This window comes from Salvelinus namaycush, chromosome 18 (genome assembly GCF_016432855.1).
Source record: "Salvelinus namaycush isolate Seneca chromosome 18, SaNama_1.0, whole genome shotgun sequence".
Classification (NCBI taxonomy): domain Eukaryota; kingdom Metazoa; phylum Chordata; class Actinopteri; order Salmoniformes; family Salmonidae; genus Salvelinus; species Salvelinus namaycush.
The window spans coordinates 38616467-38640005 of record NC_052324.1 but is presented as its reverse complement, the minus strand read 5'-3'; positions in this window follow the sequence as shown (position 1 = coordinate 38640005).

Sequence of the window (23539 nt, the reverse complement as noted above, 5' to 3'; positions counted from 1 at the left end):
TAGGAACACAACGGCCGTGTGATACAACTTTTAGTGATGATAGTGGGTGTCAAACCCAATTTATTATAATAGATGCTAATTAGCAGAAGCTTTTATCCAATGATTTACAGAGAAGCGCATGCATGCATTTTCTTACAGGTGGCCCCAGCGGGAATCGAACGCACCGTCCTGACATTGCAGGTGCCATGCTCTACCAACTGAGTCACACATAACCATCAATCAGTAGTGTAAAAATTATCCAAATGTCATACTTGAGTAAAAGTAAATATACCTTAGTAGAAAATGACTCAAGTAAAAGTGAAAGTTACACAGTAAAATACTACTTGAGTAAAATTCTAAAAGTTATTGGCTTTAAATATACTGAAGTATCAAAAGTAAATGAAATTACTAAAATATACTTAAGTATTAAAAGTCAAAGTATAAATTATTTCAAATAATAATCAAAGGGGCCCAGTTCAACACTCAGATATCATTTACAAATAAAGCATTTGTCTTTAGTGAGTCCGTCAGATCAGAAGCAGTAGGGATGACCTGGGATGTCCTCTTGATAAGTGCATCAATTTGACCATTTTCCTGTCCTGCTAATCACTCAAAATGTAACAAGTACAGTGCCTTGCAAAAGTATTCATTCATTTTTCCCCTATTTTGTTGCATTACAACCTGCAATTTAAATTGATTTTTATTTGGATTTCATGTAATGGACATACACAAGATATTCCAAATTGGTGAAATGAAATTTTAAAAAATTACTTATTTCAAAAAATAAAAAATAAAAAAACAAATAAAAGTGGTGCGTGCATATGTATTCACTCCCTTTGATATGAAGCCCCAAAATAAGATCTGGTGCAACCAATTACCTTCAGAAGTCACATAATTAGTTAGATTGCACACAGGTGGACTTTATTTAAGTGTCACAAGATCTCAGTATATATACACCTGTTCTGAGGCCCCAGATTCTGCAACACCACTAAGCAAGGGGCACCACCAAGCAAGCGGCCCCATGATTCTGCAACACCACTAAGCAAGGGGCACCACCAAGCAAGCGGCCCTATGAAGACCAAAGAGCTCTCCAAATAGGTCAGGGACAAAGTTGTGGAGAAGTACAGATCAGGGTTGAGTTTGAAAAAAATATCCAAAACTTTTAACATACCACGGAGCACCATTAAATCCATTATAAAAAAAATTGAAAGAATATGGCACCACAACAAACCTGCCAAGAGAGGGCCGACCACCAAAACTCACGGATCAGGCAAGGAGGGCATTCATCAGAGAGGCAACAAAGAGACCAAAGATAACTCTGAAGGAGCTGCAAAGCTCCACAGCGGAGATTGGAGTATCTGTCCATAGGACCACTTTAAACCGTACACTTCACAGAGCTAGGCTTTATGGAAGAGAGGCCAGAAAAAAGCCATTGCTTAAAGAAAAAAATTATCAAACACATTTGGTGTTCGCCAAAAGGCATGTGGGAGACTCCCCAAACATATGGAATAAGGTACTCTGGTCAGATAAGACTAAAATTGAGCTTTTTGGCCATCAAGGAAAACGCTATGTCTGGCATAAACCCAACACCTCTCATCACCCCGAGAACCATATCCCCACTATGAAGCATGTTGGTGGCAGCATCATGCTGTGGGCATGTATTTCATCAGCAGGAACTGGGAAACTGGTCAGAATTGAAGGAATGATGGATGGCGCTAAATACAGGGAAATTCTTGAGGGAAACCTGTTTCATTCTTCCAGAGATTTGAGACAGGGACGGGGGTTCACTTTCCAGCAGGACAATGACCCTAAACATATTGCTAAAGCAACACTTGAGTGGTTTAAGGGGAAACATTTAAATGTCTTGGAATGGCCTAGTCAAAGCCCAGACCTCAATCCAATTGAGAATCTGTGGTATGACTTAAAGATTGCTGTACACCAGCGGAACCCATCCAACTTGAAGGAGCTGGAGCAGTTTTGGCTTGAAGAATGGGCAAAAATCCCAGTGGCTAGATGTGCCAAGCTTATAGAGACATACCCCAAGAGACTTGCAGCTGTAATTGCTGCAAAGGGTGGCTCTACAAAGTATTGACTTTGGGGGGGTGAATAGTTATGCACGCTCAAGTTTTCTGTTTTTTTTCTTATTTCTTGCTTGTTTCACAATAAAAAATATTTTGCATCTTCAAAGTGGTAAGCATGTTGTTTAAATCAAATGATACAAACCCCCCAAAAATCAATTTTAATTCCAGGTTGTAAGGCAACAATTCGGGAAAAATGCCAAGGGGGTTGAATGCTTTTGCAAGCCGCTGTACTTTTTGGTGTCAGAGAAAATGCATGGAGTAAAAAGTACACTGTTTTCTTTATGAATGTAGTTAAATTAAAGTAAAAGTTGTCAAAAATATATATAGTAAAGTAGACATACCCCAAAAAACTACTTAAGTAGTACGTTAAAGTATTTTTACTTAAGTACTTTACACCACTGCCTTCAATGAAGGTTATTAGAGAAATTGCAATCTTACGTGAACTTCAGAACTGTTACACTGTTGATCGTGACATAATGTTAGTTATTTTGTGAGTTAGTACCATATGTAAAATAGATTACTATATAAGCAATAAGGCACCTTGGGTGATTGTGGTATGTGGTCATTATAGCACGTCTAAGGGCTGATCTTACCATGGCGCAACGCGGAGTGCCTAGATACAGCCCTTAGCTGTGGTATATTGGCCATATACCACAAACCCCCCAAGGTGCCTTATTGCTATTATAAACTTGTTACCAAAGTAATTAGAGCAGTACACATGCATGTTTTGTCATACCCATGGTATACGGTCTGATATACGACGGCTTTCAGCCAATCAGCATTCAGGGCTCGAACCACCCAGTTTATAATGATATTTATACAAATTGCTCACTATATTGTGCCATTTCCTTTTCAGCATGGATCCAGAAACTATAGTGGATGCAGAACCAGGCCAGCTCATTACAGCTTGGTATGGCTCAACTCGGGTCGGCTCAATAGTTTGAAAAGAAATAGGGTGTAATTTGAGACAGAGACAGTCTCCTGTTGATAAGTGCTGCCCCATCCTGACGGCAGCACGTCACTGTGTGAATCCCCAGACTGGGTTTTTGTGTGTACGTTGTTTTGGTCAGGATGGGGCGATAGGATGAGGGATAAAGTTGTTAGTGCCGGGGGATCGTGTCTGATTGTGAGGATGGGATCAGCTAGAACAGGAGGATCAGGATAAGTGGATGAGAGAGAGAGGATACGATAAACACTGATACGACGATGACACATACCTGTCTGTCTGTCTGTCTGTCTGTCTGTCTGTCTGTCTGTCTGTCTGTCTGTCTGTCTGTCTGTCTGTCTGTCTGTCTGTCTGTCTGTCTGTCTGTCTGCCTGCCTAGCTGCCTGTCTGTCTGTCTGTCTGTCTGTCTGTCTGTCTGTCTGTCTGTCTGTCTGTCTGTCTGCCTGCCTGCCTGTCTGTCTGTCTGTCTGTCTGTCTGTCTGTCTGTCTGTCTGTCTGTCTGTCTGTCTGTCTGTCTGCCTGCCTAGCTGCCTGTCTGTCTGTCTGTCTGTCTGTCTGTCTGTCTGTCTGTCTGTCTGTCTGTCTGTCTGCCTGCCTGCCTGTCTGTCTGTCTGTCTGTCTGTCTGTCTGTCTGTCTGTCTGTCTGTCTGTCTGTCTGTCTGTCTGTCTGTGTTTCTCCGTCTGTCTGTCTGTCTGTCTGTCTGTCTGTCTGTCTGTCTGTCTGCCTAGCTGCCTGTCTGTCTGTCTGTCTGTCTGTCTGTCTGTCTGTCTGTCTGTCTGTCTGTCTGTCTGTCTGTCTGTCTGTCTGTCTGCCTGCCTGCCTGTCTGTCTGTCTGTCTGTGTTTCTCCGTCTGTCTGTCTGTCTGTCTGTCTGTCTGTCTGTCTGTCTGTCTGTCTGTCTGTCTGTCTGTCTGTCTGTCTGTGTTTCTCCGTCTGTCTGTCTGTCTGTCTGTCTGTCTGTCTGTCTGTCTGTCTGTCTGTCTGTCTGTCTGTCTGTCTGTCTGTCCGTCTGTCTGCCTGCCCATCTGTTTTTCTTCTGTCTGTCTGCCTACCTGTCTGACTGTTTTTCTTCTGTCTGTCTGTTTTTTTCCTGCCTGCCTGTCTGGCTGTCTGTCTGTCTGTCTGTCTGCCTGCCTGTCTCTCTGCCTGTCTGTTTTTCTCCTGCCTGCCCGCCTGTCTGTATTTCGCCTGCCTGCCTGCCTACCTGGCTGTCTGTCTATCTGTCTGCCCATCTGTTTTTCTTCTGTCTGTCTGTCTGTCTGTCTGTCTGTCTGTCTGTCTGTCTGTCTGTCTGTCTGTCTGTCTGTCTGTCTGTCTGTCTGTTTTTCTTCTGTCTGTATGTCTGTCTGTGTGCTCTGACGGCTGATAGTACAATGACAGTGGGCATGAATACATAACACACATGTTGTTTTACACTCTGTTGGGAACAAACAATTCATTCCCTTCAAAAAATCATTAACCTAACCTTAACCCCTAACCCTAACCCTAACCCTAACCTTAACCCCTAACCCTAACCCTAACCCTAACCCTAACCCCAAACCCCTAACCCCTAACCCCTAACCCCTAACCCTAACCCTAACCTTAACCCCAAACCCCTAACCCCTAACCCCTAACCCCTAACCCTAACCTTAACCCCAAACCCCTAACCATAACCCTAACCCTAATTCTAACCCTAATTCTAACCCTAACCTTAAACCTCATCCTTAAACCTAAAATAGCCCCTTTCCTTGTGTGGACCTGATGAAATGTCCCCACTTCCGGTCCCCAAAAGGATAGTAAAACCAAACGCACACACACACATACACACACACTGAAAAGGAGCATGAATACGTAACACACACGGTGGCACTTCACAGAGAGACAAAGGCATATGGCCACCATGTCACTGGAGGGGACAGAGCCTCAGAGAGAGAAGATAAGACAAGCATGTAACCTTTAAAGGAAATTGGGAAATTCTACTGAAGCCTCTGTCATGTTTACTTGATATGCCTGCCTGTCATGTGTTTTCTTCTCTGTTATGTAATCCTCTATCTACATATAACATGTAGACATGTTGAAACCTTAACTCAGGGGTGTCAAACTCATTTTGTCCCAGGGGCCGCATTCGGTCTTTAACGAGTTCCGCACTGAAAATGGGTTATATTTATACGACAAAATGTGGGAAAAATAGTCCTGTATCCATCATTTCTTTTTTGAATTTTCTATGCTCCTTGACTGTTTAACTTTCATCTCAGTGATTATTAGTGAGCTGGACACAGTCAATAAACTGTATGAATGTAGTGATTATTAGTGAACTGGACACAGTCAATAAACTGTATGAATGTAGTGATTATTAGTGAACTGGACACAGTCAATAAACTGTATGAATGTAGTGATTATTAGTGAACTGGACACAGTCAATAAACTGTATGAATGTAGTGATTATTAGTGAACTGGACACAGTCAATAAACTGTATGAATGTAGTGATTATTAGTGAACTGGACACAGTCAATAAACTGTATGAATGTAGTGATTATTAGTGAATTGGACACAGTCAATAAACTGTATGAATGTAGTGATTATTAGTGAACTGGACACAGTCAATAAACTGTATGAATGTAGTGATTATTAGTGAACTGGACACAGTCAATAAACTGTATGAATGTAGTGATTATTAGTGAACTGGACACAGTCAATAAACTGTATGAATGTAGTGATTATTAGTGAACTGGACACAGTCAATAAACTGTATGAATGTAGTGATTATTAGTGAGCTGGACCCAGTCAATAAACTGTATGAATGTAGTGATTATTAGTGAACTGGACACAGTCAATAAACTGTATGAATGTAGTGATTATTAGTGAACTGGACCCAGTCAATAAACTGTATGAATGTAGTGATTATTAGTGAACTGGACCCAGTCAATAAACTGTATGAATGTAGTGATTATTAGTGAACTGGACCCAGTCAATAAACTGTATGAATGTAGTGATTATTAGTGAACTGGACCCAGTCAATAAACTGTATGAATGTAGTGATTATTAGTGAGCTGGACACAGTCAATAAACTGTATGAATGTAGTGATTATTAGTGAGCTGGACCCAGTCAATAAACTGTATGAATGTAGTGATTATTAGTGAACTGGACCCAGTCAATAAACTGTATGAATGTAGTGATTATTAGTGAGCTGGACACAGTCAATAAACTGTATGAATGTAGTGATTATTAGTGAACTGGACACAGTCAATAAACTGTATGAATGTAGTGATTATTAGTGAGCTGGACCCAGTCAATAAACTGTATGAATGTAGTGATTATTAGTGAGCTGGACCCAGTCAATAAACTGTATGAATGTAGTGATTATTAGTGAGCTGGACCCAGTCAATAAACTGTATGAATGTAGTGATTATTAGTGAGCTGGACCCAGTCAATAAACTGTATGAATGTAGTGATTATTAGTGAGCTGGACCCAGTCAATAAACTGTATGAATGTAGTGATTATTAGTGAGCTGGACCCAGTCAATAAACTGTATGCATGTAGTGATTATTAGTGAGCTGGACCCAGTCAATAAACTGTATGAATGTAGTGATTATTAGTGAGCTGGACACAGTCAATAAACTGTATGAATGTAGTGATTATTAGTGAACTGGACCCAGTCAATAAACTGTATGAATGTAGTGATTATTAGTGAGCTGGACCCAGTCAATAAACTGTATGAATGTAGTGATTATTAGTGAGCTGGACCCAGTCAATAAACTGTATGAATGTAGTGATTATTAGTGAGCTGGACCATGTCAATAAACTGTATGAATGTAGTGATTATTAGTGAGCTGGACCCAGTCAATAAACTGTATGAATGTAGTGATTATTAGTGAGCTGGACCCAGTCAATAAACTGTATGAATGTAGTGATTATTAGTGAGCTGGACCCAGTCAATAAACTGTATGAATGTAGTGATTATTAGTGAGCTGGACCCAGTCAATAAACTGTATGAATGTAGTGATTATTAGTGAGCTGGACCCAGTCAATAAACTGTATGAATGTAGTGATTATTAGTGAGCTGGACCCAGTCAATAAACTGTATGAATGTAGTGATTATTAGTGAACTGGACCCAGTCAATAAACTGTATGAATGTAGTGATTATTAGTGAGCTGGACCCAGTCAATAAACTGTATGAATGTAGTGATTATTAGTGAGCTGGACCCAGTCAATAAACTGTATGAATGTAGTGATTATTAGTGAGCTGGACCCAGTCAATAAACTGTATGAATGTAGTGATTATTAGTGAGCTGGACCCAGTCAATAAACTGTATGAATGTAGTGATTATTAGTGAGCTGGACCCAGTCAATAAACTGTATGAATGTAGTGATTATTAGTGAGCTGGACCCAGTCAATAAACTGTATGAATGTAGTGATTATTAGTGAGCTGGACCCAGTCAATAAACTGTATGAATGTAGTGATTATTAGTGAGCTGGACCCAGTCAATAAACTGTATGAATGTAGTGATTATTAGTGAGCTGGACCCAGTCAATAAACTGTATGAATGTAGTGATTATTAGTGAGCTGGACCCAGTCAATAAACTGTATGAATGTAGTGATTATTAGTGAGCTGGACCCAGTCAATAAACTGTATGAATGTAGTGATTATTAGTGAGCTGGACCCAGTCAATAAACTGTATGAATGTAGTGATTATTAGTGAGCTGGACACAGTCAATAAACTGTATGAATGTAGTGATTATTAGTGAACTGGACCCAGTCAATAAACTGTATGAATGTAGTGATTATTAGTGAGCTGGACCCAGTCAATAAACTGTATGAATGTAGTGATTATTAGTGAGCTGGACCCAGTCAATAAACTGTATGAATGTAGTGATTATTAGTGAGCTGGACCCAGTCAATAAACTGTATGAATGTAGTGATTATTAGTGAGCTGGACCCAGTCAATAAACTGTATGAATGTAGTGATTATTAGTGAACTGGACCCAGTCAATAAACTGTATGAATGTAGTGATTATTAGTGAACTGGACCCAGTCAATAAACTGTATGAATGTAGTGATTATTAGTGAGCTGGACCCAGTCAATAAACTGTATGAATGTAGTGATTATTAGTGAACTGGACCCAGTCAATAAACTGTATGAATGTAGTGATTATTAGTGAGCTGGACCCAGTCAATAAACTGTATGAATGTAGTGATTATTAGTGAGCTGGACCCAGTCAATAAACTGTATGAATGTAGTGATTATTAGTGAACTGGACACAGTCAATAAACTGTATGAATGTAGTGATTATTAGTGAACTGGACCCAGTCAATAAACTGTATGAATGTAGTGATTATTAGTGAGCTGGACCCAGTCAATAAACTGTATGAATGTAGTGATTATTAGTGAACTGGACCCAGTCAATAAACTGTATGAATGTAGTGATTATTAGTGAACTGGACCCAGTCAATAAACTGTATGAAGTCCATTATCATCTATTCACAGTTTCGATGTGGTTTTAGTCATTTTAAAGCAGGGTCCAAAGTAAGGCGGTATGGTCGGACACCGGGAAAACAAATAGTGAGCCTATCATATGAGCTTATCACAATAATGAATAATCACAATAATGAAAACAACATTAAGAAAAGTATAGGATAACACGTTTTATCAGAGGCATGAACAATGAGTGAATGGACTTGAAAACGGGTGATATAGCCTACGCTCCAAAATGTGATGTGGTTCGATGAGAACACTCGACACTGAGACGTGTCCAGACAGAAGTGGACTGATCAATTCTGGCCTAATGACAATCACCAAATGACATTCGACTTTTTGGTGTTTTGTGTAACAGATGTCTCTCCACTGTTTGGAGGCTGACTATATATGTTGTGACTAGATGAACGTGCTCGCTAGCCTAGTAAAGAAGACCTTTGACGTGATTGTTTGACCATCAGATGAAAACATCCTGACTGGTTGTGTTTATGCCACAATAAAAGGTAACACATTTTAATAGTGAAATAACAAATCTTTACGACTAGGCCAACAGAGATCCTATTGAATCAATAGGGATTCTATACGTAATTCTATGATTAGGCCAACAGAGATCCTATTGAATTAATAGGGATTCTATACGTAATTCTATGATTAGGCCAACAGAGATCCTATTGAATTAATAGGGATTCTATACGTAATTCTATGATTAGGTACATAAAATATGTTGGTGCATGCGCAGCATATAGGTCACATTCCGGGAAGATATTAATTCTACTTGCACCCCTGTTTTAAAGTAAATTGAGTCCCCCCCCCCCCCCCCCCCCACAAAAAAAATGATCATAAATAAAAACAATATTGTATTTACACATTTAAACTCGCACCACCTGCATGATGGATTGGTCCCCTACGTGGGCCGTATGTTTGACACCCCTATCTTAATTCCGTATTAATTCACTTGGTGTTGGACTGTGTACTGAGTGCTCATAGTTACAAGAGGTTTAACCACCTGCTTGTTTGCTTGATTCAGCTACAGCCCAAACATGTTTTACATACTCATCTTTCATATCTACCAGCATGTCTACAGGTGGGCAATTCTATCATACGCATAGGTACAAAATAAACCTGATTTTACAAAACTACACTTGCATTATTGACATAGAGAGAGATGAAGAGAATTGAGAGATTGAGCGTATTGTATGGTTGAATTGTTCAACAATGTTGATTGGCAATAAAAATGTCACATTTTTGTCACGTCAATAAAGCCTTTTGAAATTTGAATTATAGAGATAACTGACCTGATTACCCTCCTCCGTGCGGTGATGCTGGCCACGATGATGCTCCCTGGTCTCGGTGTGGCCACAGCCTTAAACGTCCCCTTCCAGAACTTCTCAAAGAGCTGCTTCTCCCACTGGTGCTCCAGGCTGGCCATGCTGTCCGTTGTCCCCAGGGGGAGAGGGGCGCAGGGAGCCAGGGAGCGAGCCAAGGGGGGCTGGGGGTCCAGGGCTGCCCCTGGGAATGTGGTCTCGGCGAGGGAGACTTCACATGTACTATACTCTACTACAGGAATGTGTTGGAGAGCGGAGCGCTCCGGAGCTGTCCAAGTACTGAATCTGAATCCACACGGGGAAACACAGCAAACAGCAACCGTTGTTCTCTTCCTGCTAGAGTAGGTCAATGTGTCAGTGCTCAGAGCTGCTCCTCTCTTCTGTTCTCTTCTTTCTACGGGGGGAGCATGTGGACCAAGCTGGACAAGACAAAGGCTTCTTCTTCTACTGCTGCTGCTGCTGCTGCTGCCACACCGTCAGGCTGTTTTTTGTTCTCTCTGAGGGGGGTAGCGTTTCTCTCCCTCTCCTCTTCCCTGTCTCTCTGCTCTGTGTTGTGTGGTAGTCTTCAGTTAGAGCAGAGAGTCACAGGCCATACAGGAGAATCCTCCTCTCCGGTCAGAGCCAAGGAGCCAATGACGGATGTAGTGTGTAAGGGAGTGATTCTCAGCGTGTTGCACAGGAACTCATACACACACACCGACGGGTGGATGAGATCTGAGAGCCGAGGCGAGTGTGTGCTGACTGTATATGTCTGGGTTTGTGGGCGTGAGTGAGTGAGTGGGTTTGAGAGTGTATGGATGAGCGTGCGGAGTGTGTGACGTGTGTGTTCAAAGCGAGTGAGGAGCCCAGCTGACTGGTAGCTTGTTTTGTCTTTCTAGGACTGTGACGTTGGGAGTAGGTCAGGGGGAGTAGGACACCTTGTTTCTCCTCTCCTCTGTCGACCTCTCTCTCTCTCTCTCTCTCTCTCTCTCTCTCTCTCTCTCTCTCTCTCTCTCTCTCTCTCTCTCTCTCTCTCTCTCTCTCTCTCTCTCTCTCTCTCTCGTGATCTTTTTTCTCTCCCCTCCTATTATTTTACGTCTTATTTCCCTCACTCTGTTCCCTCCCTTTAGTTACTCTCATTCTCTTACTCAGTCTCTTTCCCTTTTAGTCTCTCTGTGTCCTTCTCCCTCCCTCCCTCCCTCCCTCCCTCCCTCCCTCCCTCCCTCCCTCCCTCCCTCCCTCCCTCTCTCCCTCCCTCCCTCCCTCCCTCTAGGCCCCTCTCTCTCTGTGTCTTGGACAAAGGGCCAAGCCGTTTCCCTCCATTAGCATAACAGAAGGCTGGGTTTGAGAGAAGCGGCCGGTGCATGTGTCTGACACAATAACCCCCAAGGCTCAGAGTTTTTCCCCAGCAAGCCTGTACCTACCTACAGTATACAACATAACCCAACACAACAGCAGAGTCCAACGATGTAATATTACACAGCCCAACACAACCCAGATTACAGAATAACAACACAACAGCAGAGTCCAACGATGTAATATTACACAGCCCAACACAACCCAGATTACAGAATAACAACACAACAGCAGAGTCCAACGATGTAATATTACACAGCCCAACACAACCCAGATTACAGAATAACAACACAACAGCAGAGTCCAACGATGTAATATTACACAGCCCAACACAACCCAGATTACAGAATAACAACACAACAGCAGAGTCCAACGATGTAATATTACACAGCCCAACACAACCCAGATTACAGAATAACAACACAACAGCAGAGTCCAACGATGTAATATTACACAGCCCAACACAACCCAGATTACAGAATAACAACACAACAGCAGAGTCCAACGATGTAATATTACACAGCCCAACACAACCCAGATTACAGAATAACAACACAACAGCAGAGTCCAACGATGTAATATTACACAGCCCAACACAACCCAGATTACAGAATAACAACACAACAGCAGAGTCCAACGATGTAATATTACACAGCCCAACACAACCCAGATTACAGAATAACAACACAACAGTGTTTCACCAGCTATTCTACACAGCCCAACTCTTCTAGCTACAATATGCACCACACCCAATCCCCTCTCTCCTCTCTGCTCTCCCTGCCGCTCACATCATCTGTCATAATATCTACTAATGCAATGCTGAGTACTCAATTTAGGAAGACATATTTGATTAATCATTTACTGTTGGATAGGATTCAAAATTGACTTTGACAGCTTGTTTCATTGAACCTTTATTTAACTAGGCAAGTCAGTTAAGAACACATTCTTATTTACAAAGACGGCCTACACCGGCCAAACCCAGACGACAATGGGCCAATTGTGCGCCGGCCTATGGGACTCCCAATCGCTGCCAGTTGTGATACAGCCTGGATTCGAACCAGGGTTTCTGTAGTGACGCCTCAAGCACTGAGATGCAGTACCTCAGAGCGCTGCGCCACTCGGGAGCCCAAGTGGCAGTGATGATACATCTGAATATTTATGATCAAGGAATACACTGCAAGCAATAAATCTCTGGCAGCAAAACGTCCATTATTACTTGACCTTACCAGAAGCTTCTCTAAGTTTTTGTATTTGTGGTTAGAACATGCATGACTTTGATCCGTCATAAATGGGGATAACAATCACCTGGCCAGGCTTGTTCTAATAGATATGCACGGAGGCACTCCAAACTAAAGCCAAGCTCAGTTAGATTATACATTAGCTGATAACATGAAAGTTAATGTCGAACAACACCAGCCACTTAATGATAAAAGCGGGCAGCCTGGATCGTCATCACTGTGCTTTGAATAAAGATAGAGTCAGGGTTTGAGTCCCAAATGGCACCCTATTCCCTATGCAGTGCACTACTTTTGACCAGGGCCCGTAGGCAGTAGTGCACTATGTAGGGCATAGGGTGCCATTTTGGGATGCAGACCACAACCACTCTTCAATTAAAACACGCAAAGTTGACGTTTATTGTCATGAGTCTTGTCTTTGAAGCAGAACTGAGTGATTTCCCCATAGATAGGCCAGCTGCAAAGTCAAAACTGGCTATATGTAAACATTAATGAAAACAGAAAATATGGTTAGCAGTGTGGTTAAGGTTAGGGTTAAGGTTAGGGTTAGATTTTATGACTTTGTGGCTTTGCCAGTTAGTGACCACTCTGTAGAGCTGTCTCCAGAACAAGATTCATGACAAAAAACTCTAGTCTGCTTAAAACACTATTCGAAATCTTTCATATACTTTGAGTGTTTGCTCAAGCCTGTCTGGAGTGCCAGATGGGTGGGGTTGGAACTTTTGTGACAATTCTATTGGTTCCATTGCACCAGACAAGCTCAATCAAACTCAGATAAAGTATGGGACATGATTTCAAATAGTATTTGAACCGAGGTCTGACACAGAACCATGTCAACTGGACACTTGCTGAATATGTTTAAATGATGGGCTGGAATATATTACGAAATCACTGCTTTTGCCCTCACATTTAATATTCAGTTCTAAGGGTTGTGTTGAAGTCTTTCTGAAAGGGCCAGATATGCAGCAGGTGCCAGACGTGCAGGTAAGATACAATGATAATTTACAGTTTATGAGAAAGAACATGGTTAAAGATGCTACGCATGGGATTTTGTAAAAATGTTACATTGTAATTTCAGAAAATGTCCATAATATACTGAATCTGCAGTAATAGTGGAATGATAGTGTTTCACAGTATTACTTACCAGACAGTGCTGTGATTGGCTGTGATATTTGCATTTCTCCCGCCGGAGCGGCATCTGGGAAAATGGGAAAGCTGTTTTAGTGTAGCCAATGTAGTAGCCAATTTCAAGTAGCCAATTTAGAAATCGCTCTGTCATTTTTTTGTTTCTAAAATTCAACATTTTTCACTCAAATGTCAGTTTGTGAGAAAACAAGCACTGGATACTGTAGGGAATCATTGTATTTTATTAATACATTTTTTTATTTAACCTTTAACTATTTAACTTTAATTGTACCATCATACCATCATATATTTTCAATCCCGAAAAAAGTATTATTACAGCTGTTTAAAGCTGGTGGATCAAAACTAAAAGTTAAAAGTGTAATGAACACGAGGGGAGACAGAGAGCTGGATACAAGCGCAGGGCGCAGCAGGTGTTTATTGTAAAGGACCACAGGAGGAGGCAGGTAGCTGGGTCCAGGGGCAGGCAGAAGGTCATACACAGGGGGTCCAAAAAGGCAACAGTACAGGCAGGGAAAAAGTTAGTAACATCATCCGGGAGATCAGGCAATAGGTTGATAACAGGAAATCCGATAGGCTAAAGTACAGGCAGGGAATAGACAAAAGGTGTCGATAGTGAGGGAGGCCAAAACTATCATACACAGGAGGATTAAAAACAAACAATACCTGACAATGACGGGATGCAAAGAACTGAACTAAATAGTGTGTGAAAATGACATACAGGTGTGTGAACAGGTGTTCAGAATTCAGGTGATTTGGATCTGGAGAGTGAGCTGCGTTCAGGGGATCTACAGTTGAAGTTGAAAGTTTATATACACTTAGGTTGGAGACATTAAAACTCGTTTTTCAACCACTCCACAAATTTCTTGTTAACAAACGGTTAGGACATCTACTTTGTGCATGACACAAGTAATCTTTCCAACAATTGTTGACCGACAGATTATTTCACTTATAATTCATTGTATCACAATTCCACTGGGTCAGAAGTTTACAAAATTCCAGAAAATGATGTCATGGCTTTAAAAGCTTCTGGTAGGCTAATTGATATCATTTGAATCAATTGGAGGTGTACCTGTGGATGTATTTCAAGGCCTACCTTCAAACTCAGTGCCTCTTTGCTTGACATCATGGGAAAATCAAAAGAAATCAGCCAAGACCTCATACAAAAAAAATATGACTTCCACAAATCTGGTTCATCCTTGTGAGCAATTTCCAAACGCCTGAAGGTACCACGTTCATCTGTACAAACAATAGTACGCAAGTATAAACACCATGGAACCACGCAGCCATCATACCGCTCAGGAAGGAGACGGGTTCTGTCTCCTAGAGATGAACGTACTTTGGTGCAAAAAGTGAAAATCAATCCCAGAACAACAGCAAAGGACCTTGTAAAGATGCTGGAGGAAACAGGTACAAAAGTATCTATATCCACAGTTAAACAAGTCCTATATCGACATAAACTGAAAGTGTACTCAGCAAGGAAGAAGCCACTGCTCCAAAACCGCCATAAAAAAAGCCAGACTACGGTTTGCAATTGCACATGGGGACAAAGATCGTACTTTTTGGAGAAATGTCTTCTTGTCTGATGAAACAAAAATATAACTGTTTGGCCATAATAACCATTGTTATGTTTGGAGGTTAAAGGGCCGAAGAACACCCTCCCAACCGTGAAGACCGTGGGTGGCAGCATCATGTTGTGGAGGTGCTTTGCTGCAGGAGGGACTGGTGCACTTCACAAAATAGATGGCATCATGAGGCAGGAAAATTATGTGGATGTATTGAAGCAACATCTCAAGACATCAGTCAGGAAGTTAAATGGGTCGCCAATGGGTCTTCCAAACGAACAATGACCCCAAGCATACTTTCAAAGTTGTGGAAAAATGGCTTAAGAACAACAAAGTCAAGGTATTGGAGTGGCCATCACAAGCCCGGACCTCAATCCTATAGAAAATGTGTGGGCAGAACTGAAAAAGCGTGTGCGAGCAAGGAGGCCTACAAACCTGACTCAGTTACACCCGCTCTGTCAGGAGAAAGGGGCCAAAATTCACCCAACTTATTGTGGGAAGCTTGTGGAAGGCTACACGAAACGTTTGACCCAAGTTAAACAATTTAAAGGCAATGCTGCCAAATACTAATTAAGTGTATGTAAATTTCTGACCGACTGGGAATGTGATGAAAGAAATGAAAGCTGAAATAAATAATTCTCTCTACTATTATTCTGACATTTCAAATTCTTAAAATAAAGTGGTGATCCTAACTGACCTAAGACAGGGATTTTTGCTCGGATTAAATGTCAGGAATTGTGAAAAACTGAGTTTAAATGTATTTGGCTAAGGTGTATGTAAACTTCCCGACTTCAACTGTATGTGTTTGAGAGTGTGAGCTGGAAAGTGGGCTGGAAAGTGAGCTGCATTCAGGGGATCTAGAGTTTGAGAGCCTGAGTTGGAAGCAGAAGTTACAAAAAGGCTCAAGAGAGAGTCTCAGCCATGTTCTGGGGAAATTTAATGCGGGGAGGAGGAGATTTGTTTTAAATGTAGCCTAGTGCTGTTGCAATTCACCTATGTTCCACACAGGGGAGAAGTTCTGAGAAGTTCTGGGTGTGGCACCTTTTACGCGTAGCACCTTTTACTCTTTTACGCGTAGCACCTTGTACGCGTAGCACCTTTACGCGTAGCACCTTTTACATGTAGCACCTTTACGTGTAGCACCTTTTACACGTAGCACCTTTACGCGTAGCACCTTTTACGTGTAGCACCTTTTACGCATAGCACCTTTACACGTAGCACCTTTTACACGTAGCACCTTTTACACGTAGCACCTTTACGCGTAGCACCTTTTACGCGTAGCACCTTTTACGCATAGCACCTTTACACGTAGCACCTTTACGCGTAGCACCTTTATGCATAGCACCTTTACGCGTAGCACCTTTACCCGTAGCACCTTTACGGGTAGCACCTTTTACGCGTAGCACCTTTACGCATAGCACCTTTACGCGTAGCACCTTTACGGGTAGCACCTTTTACGCGTAGCACCTTTTACGCATAGCACCTTTACGCATAGCACCTTTACACGTAGCACCTTTATGCGTAGAACCTTTACACGTGTATGAAGACAGTCATGTTCTAGCTTTTGTGTTTTGGTGACGTTATTCCAAATAAATGAATGACTCAAACTCTGAACCTGGTGAAAACGTATGGCAAATCTTTCCCTAAAATGGTTAAACAGCGGCCTGGTCCCAGATCTGTTTGCTGTTGTCAACTCCAGTGGGAGCTGGCAAGAGAGCAGAAACAGACTGACATCCAGGCTAGGAAAATAGCTACTTGATGTGCCAGTGGGATATCACAGGTCAGGAATAAATACAGAGATAGTTGGGAGGTATCTAATCAACGTGATGGTGGTCTTTCAGATATAGTTTTACAACATGGATTGAAAAGTCAATGTGAAATAAGCTTTTTATCTTGCCACTGTAATTTCTGTGAAGATGACTTTGATGAATGAATGCTGATACTCTCTCTTCTCTCTCCTCCAACCTGTGAATACATTCATCCCCCCAAAATAACTATTTAAAAGGCATCCTGCTTTGGTACATCCATTAATGGACTCTTTTTTCTCATCTTATTCAACTGTTACAGTGCACCTGCAAAAAAGATCGCTCATATGTGTGAGTGCCTTTTCAATTTTAAATTAATGATATACAATATCATAGTATAAATGCCTCATGATCTTAGTTCAACTATCTTACCCCCACCAGAACCCAAAATAAAATATTTTCTTACTCCATTGTTTGTAAAAAAAAAATATATATATACAGTATATATATATATATATATTTATACAATTCCAGTCAAACGTTTGGAAACACCTACTCATTCAAGGGTTTATTTTTACTATTTTCTACATTGTAGAAAAATAGTAAAGACATCAAAACTATAAAATAACACATGGAATCATCTACATTAGTAACCAAAAAAGTGTTAACAAATCAAAATATATTTTATATTTGAGATTCTTCAAAGTAGCCACCCTTTACCTTGATGACAGCTTTGCACTGTGGCGTTCTCTCAACCAGCTTCATGAGGTAGTCACCTGGAATGCATTCAATTAACAGGTGTGCCTTGTTAAAAGTTCATTTCTGGAATTTCTTTCCTTCTTAATGCGTTTGAGCCAATCAGTTGTGTTGTGACAAGGTATGGGTGGTATACAGAAGATAGCCCTATTTGGTAAAAGACCAAGTCCATATTATGGCAAATAAGCAAATAGAAATGACAGTCCATCATTACTTTAACGACATGAAGGTCAAGTAATACGGAACATTTCAATAACTTTTAAAGTTTCTTCAAGTGCAATCGCAAAAACCATCAAGCGCTATGATGAAACTGGCTCTCATGAGGACCGCCACAGGAAAGGAAGACCCAGAGTTACCTCTGCTGCAGAATATAAATACATTTGATTTCCCAGCCTCGGAAATGACAGCCCAAACAAATGCTTCACAGAGTTCAAGTAACAGACACATCTCAACATCAACTGTTCAGAGGAGAACAGGTTTTCATGGTCAAATTGCTACAAAGAAACCACTACTAATGGACACCAATAAGAAGACGAGACTTGCTTGAGCCAAGAACCACGAGCAATGGACATTAGACCAGTGTAAATCTGTCCATTGGTCGGATGAGTCCAAATATTAGGTGTATGGTTCCAACCACCATGTCTTTGTGAGACGCAGAGTAGGTGAACTGATTACCTCTGCATGTGTAGTTCCCACCATGACGCATGGCGGAAGAGGTGTGATGGTTTGGGGGTGCTTTGCTGGTGACACTTAAGCAGTATGGCTACCACAGCATTCTGCAGCGATACGCCATCCCATCTGGTTTGTGCTTAGTGGAACTATCATTTGTTTTTCAACATGACAATGACCCAACATACCTCCAGGCTGTGTAAGGACTATTTGACCAACAAGAAGAGTGATGGAGTGCTGCATCAGATGACCTGGCCTCCACAATCACCCGACCTCAACCCAATTAAATTGGTTTGTGATGAGTTCAACAGCAGAGTGAAGGAAAAGCAGCCAACAAGTGCTCAGAATATGTGGGAACTCCTTCAAGACTATCATCAAGACAATAGGTGGCTACTTTGAAGAATCTAAAATCTAAAATATATTTTGAATTGTTTAACAATTTTCTGGTTACTAAACTCAGCAAACAAAGGAACGTTCTATCACTGTCAACTGTGTTTATTTTCAGCAAACTTAACATGTGTAAATATTTGTATGAACATAACAAGATTCAACAACTGAGACATAAACTGAACAAGTTCCACAGACATGTGACTAACAGAAATTTAATAATGTGTCCCTGAACAAAGGGGGGTCAAAATCAAAAGTAACAGTCAGTGGCCACCAGCTGCATTAAGTACTGCAGTGCATCTCCTCCTCATGGACTGCACCAGATTTGCCAGTTGTTATAGTGAGATGTTACCCCACTCTTCGACCAAGGCACCTGCATGTTCCTGGACATTTCTGGGGGGAATGGCCCTAGCCCTCACCCTTCGATCCAACAGGTCCCAGACGTGCTCAATGGGATTGAGATCCGGGCTCTTCGCTGGTCATGGCAGAACACTGACATTCCTGTCTTGCAGGAAATCACACACAGAACGAGCAGTATGGCTGGTGGCATTGTCATGCTGGAGGGTCATGTCAGGATGAGCCTGCAGGAAGGGTACCACATGAGGGAGGAGGATGTCTTCCCTGTAACGCACAGCGTTGAGATTGCCTGCAATGACAACAAGCTCAGTCCGATGACACTGTGACACACCGCCCCAGATCATGACGGACCCTCCACCTCCAAATCGATCCCGCTCCAGAGTACAGGCCTCAGTGTAACGCTCATTCCTTCGATGATAAACGCGAATCCGACCCTCACCCCTGGTGAGACAAAACCGCGACTCGTCAGTGAAGAGCGCTTTTTTCCAGTCCTGTCTGGTCCAGCGATGGTGGGTTTGTCCCCATATGCGACGTTGTTGCCTGCCTTACAACAGGCCTACAAGCCCCCAGTCCAGCCTCTCTCAGCCTATTGCGGCCAGTCTGAGCACTGATGGAAGGATTGTGCGTTCCTGGTGTAACTTGGCCATTTGTTGCCATCCTGTACCTGTCCCACAGGTGTGATGTTCGGATGTACCGATCCTGTGCAGGTGTTGTTACACGTGGTCTGCCACTGCCATTTATTGCCCTGGCCACATTTGCAGTCCTCATGCCTCCTTGCAGCAGGCCTAAGGCATGTTCACGCAGATAAGCAGGGACCCTGGGCATCTTTCTTTTGGTGTTTTTACAGAGTCAGTAGAAAGACCTCTTTAGTGTCCTAATTTTTCATAACTGTGACCTTATTAATTGCCTACCGTCTGTAAGCTGTTGGTGTCTTAATAACGACCATTCCACAGGTGCATGTTCATTAATTGTTTATGGTACATTGAACAAGCATGGGAAACAGTGTTTAAACCCTTTACAAATTATCTTTGAAAGACAGGGTCCTGAAAAAGGGACGTTTCTTTTTTTACTGACCTTGCATGATTCCATATGTGTTATTTCATAGTTTTGATGTCTTCACTATTATTCTACAATGTAGAAAATAGTAAAAAATTAAGAAAAATCCTTGAATGAGTAGGTGTGTCCAAACTTTTGACTGGTACTCTATATATAATTGTAAGCAAACACTGTATATTCTCAAAACATGGTTAAAACTATAATTTTGATATCATGGATGATCAGACTTTGCATACATAGCTATAGTGCCTTCGGAAAGTTTTCATACCCCTTGACTTTTACACATTTTGTTACATTACAAAAATCCTCAGTGATCTTCACACAGTATGCCCAGCCAGAGCCCAGACTTGAACCCGCTCAAACATCTCTGGATAGACCTGAAAATAGCTGTGCAGTTACGTCCCCATCCAACCTGACACAGCTTGAGAGGATCTGGAGAGAAGAATGGGAGAAACTCCCCAAATACAGGTGTGCCAAGCTTGTCAGCGTCATACCCAAGCAGACTCAATGCTGTAATCGCTGCCAAAGGTTTATTTTTTTACATTTATTTTGCTAAACTTTCTAAAAACCTGTTTTTACTTTGTCATTATGGGGTAGTGTGTGTAGATTGATGAGTGAAAAAGCAATTGAATTAATTTTGGTATAAGGCTGTAACCTAATAAAATGTGTAAAAAGTCAAGGGGTCTGAATACTTTCCAAAGACACTGTATGTCTATGAATTTCAGAGTTGTTACATATTTCCAGCCCCATCCTTCAGCTGTTTACCAAAACAGTGGCAAGTTTGCTGTTTTGTTATATGAACCTCAGATTTCCCCTTTAACTTAAATCAATCAGTGGGCAAAATATTAGAATATAATTGTAAAGCAAGATTGCTTCTCACTCGAGGAGACCAGACTAGACAACAATGTCCATAATTGCAGTTATTATACAAAATGAAAGATCTAGCTATCTAACAATACAGATTGGTTTGTAATTGTTTGTATCTGACCTAAATTAAACAAATCAAAAAGTGTACGGACTACCGTATCACATTATTTGTATTTTCCAATGAGGTAGCTACCTGCATGCTTTGGTCAATAGTTTTACAATTTTCAGCCTGTTCCCCTGATCGTCATAAAGCCATACACTGAGTAAACTAAATGTATTTCCTAGATAATTGAAGCATTGTTGGACTGGCAGTTATATCTCTATGGTTGCAATACCTTTGAAAGCTAGAATTTGTTTCGTTGTAACGGCTTTCTTCCTGGGATGAAGGAGAGGACCAAAATGCAGCGCGGTTATTGTTCAACATGTTTAATAAGACGATAAACGATGAACATTAACAAATACCAAAATAACAAACGTGAAAGCCGAGACAGTCCTATCTGGTGCAGAACACAAACACAGAGACAGGAAACAACCACCCACAATCCCCAACACAAAACAAGCCACCTATATATGATTCTCAATCAGGGACAACGATAGACAGCTGTCTCTGATTGAGAACCATATTAGGCTGGACACAGAAACAGACTAACTAGACATACAACATAGAATTCCCACCCAGCTCACGTCCTGACCAACACTAAACAAGCAAAACACATAAGAACTCTGGTCAGGACGTTACAGTACCCCCCTCCTGAGGTGCGGACTCCGAACGCACCCCTAAAACTCAAGAGGAGGGTCTGGGTGGGCATCTGTCCGCGGTGGCGGCTCCGGCGCAGGACGAGGACACCACTCCACCACTGTCTTTGTCCCCCTCCTTAGCGTCCTTTGAGTGGCGACCCTCGCCCACGACCTTGGCCTAAGAATCCTCCCCAAGGCCCCCACATGATTTAGGAGGTAGCTCAGGACAGAGAGGTAGCTCAGGACAGAGAGGTAGCTCAGGACAGAGAGGTAGCTCAGGACAGAGGGGCAACTCAGGACGAATGGCAGCTCCGGACTGAATGGCAGCTCCGGACTGAGTGGCAGCTCCGGACTGAGTGGCAGCTCCGGACTGAGTGGCAGCTCCGGACTGAGTGGCAGCTCATGACTGAGTGGCAGCTCATGACTGTAGGGCAGCTCATGACTGTAGGGCAGCTCATGACTGTAGGGCAGCTCATGACTGTAGGGCAGCTCATGACTGTAGGGCAGCTCATGCCTGTAGGGCAGCTCATGCCTGGAGGGCAGCTCATGACTGGAGGGCAGCTCATGACTGGAAGGCAGCTCATGCCTGGAGGGCAGCTCATGACTGGAGGGCAGCTCATGACTGGAAGGCAGCTCATGACTGGAAGGCAGCTCATGACTGGAAGGCAGCTCTGGCAGCTCATGACTGGAAGGCAGCTCTGGCAGCTCCTGACTGGCTGGCGGCTCTCGCAGCTCCTGAATGGCTGGCGGCTCTGGCAGCTCCTGACTGGCTGGCGGCTCTGGCAGCTCCTGACTGGCTGGCGGCTCTGGCAGCTCCTGACTGGCTGGCGGCTCTGGCAGCTCCTGACTGACTGGCGGCTCTGGCAGCTCCTGACTGGCTGGCGGCTCTGGCAGCTCCTGACTGGCTGGCGGCTCTGGCAGCTCCTGACTGACGGACGGCTCTAATGGCTCGGGACAGACGGGCGGCTCTGAAGGCTCGTGGCAGACGGATGGCTCAGATGGCGCTGGGCAGACGGATGGCTCAGATGGCGCTGGGCAGACGGATGGCTCAGATGGCGCTGGGCAGACGGATGGCTCAGATGGCGCTGGGCAGACGGATGGCTCAGATGGCGCTGGGCAGACAGATGGCTCAGATGGCGCTGGGCAGACAGATGGCTCAGATGGCGCTGGGCAGACAGATGGCTCAGATGGCGCTGGGCAGACAGATGGCTCAGACGGCGCTGGGCAGACAGATGGCTCAGACGGCGCTGGGCAGACAGATGGCTCAGACAGCGCTGGGCAGACGGATGGCTCAGACGGCGCTGGGCAGGCAGGCAGCTCAGACGGTGTTGGGCAGACGAGCAGTGCAGGCGGCGTTGGGCAGGCAGGCAGTACAGACGGTGCTGGGCAGACGAGCAGTGCAGGCGGCGTTGGGCAGATGGCCGACTCTGACCTGCTGAGGCGCACAGTAGGCCTGGTGCGTGGTGCCGGAACTGGTGGTACCGGACTGGAGACACGCACCTTAAGGCTAGTGCGGGGAGCAGGAACAGGGCACACTGGACTCTCAAAGCGCACTATAGGCCTGGTGCGTGGTACCGGGCTGAGGGCACGCACCACAGGGAGAGTGCGTGGAGGAGGAACAGGGCTCTGGAGACGCACTGGAAGCCTGGTGCGTGGTGTAGGCACTGGTGGTACTGGGCTGGGGCGGGAAGGTGGCGCCGGATATACCGGACCGTGCAGGCGTACTGGCTCCCTTGAGCACTGAGCCTGCCCAACCTTACCTGGTTGAACGCTCCCCATAGCCCGTCCAGTGCGGGGAGGTGGAATAACCCGCACTGGGCTGTGTTGGCGAACCGGGGACACCATTCGTAAGGCTGGTGCCATGTACACCGGCCCGAGGAGACGTACTGGAGGCCA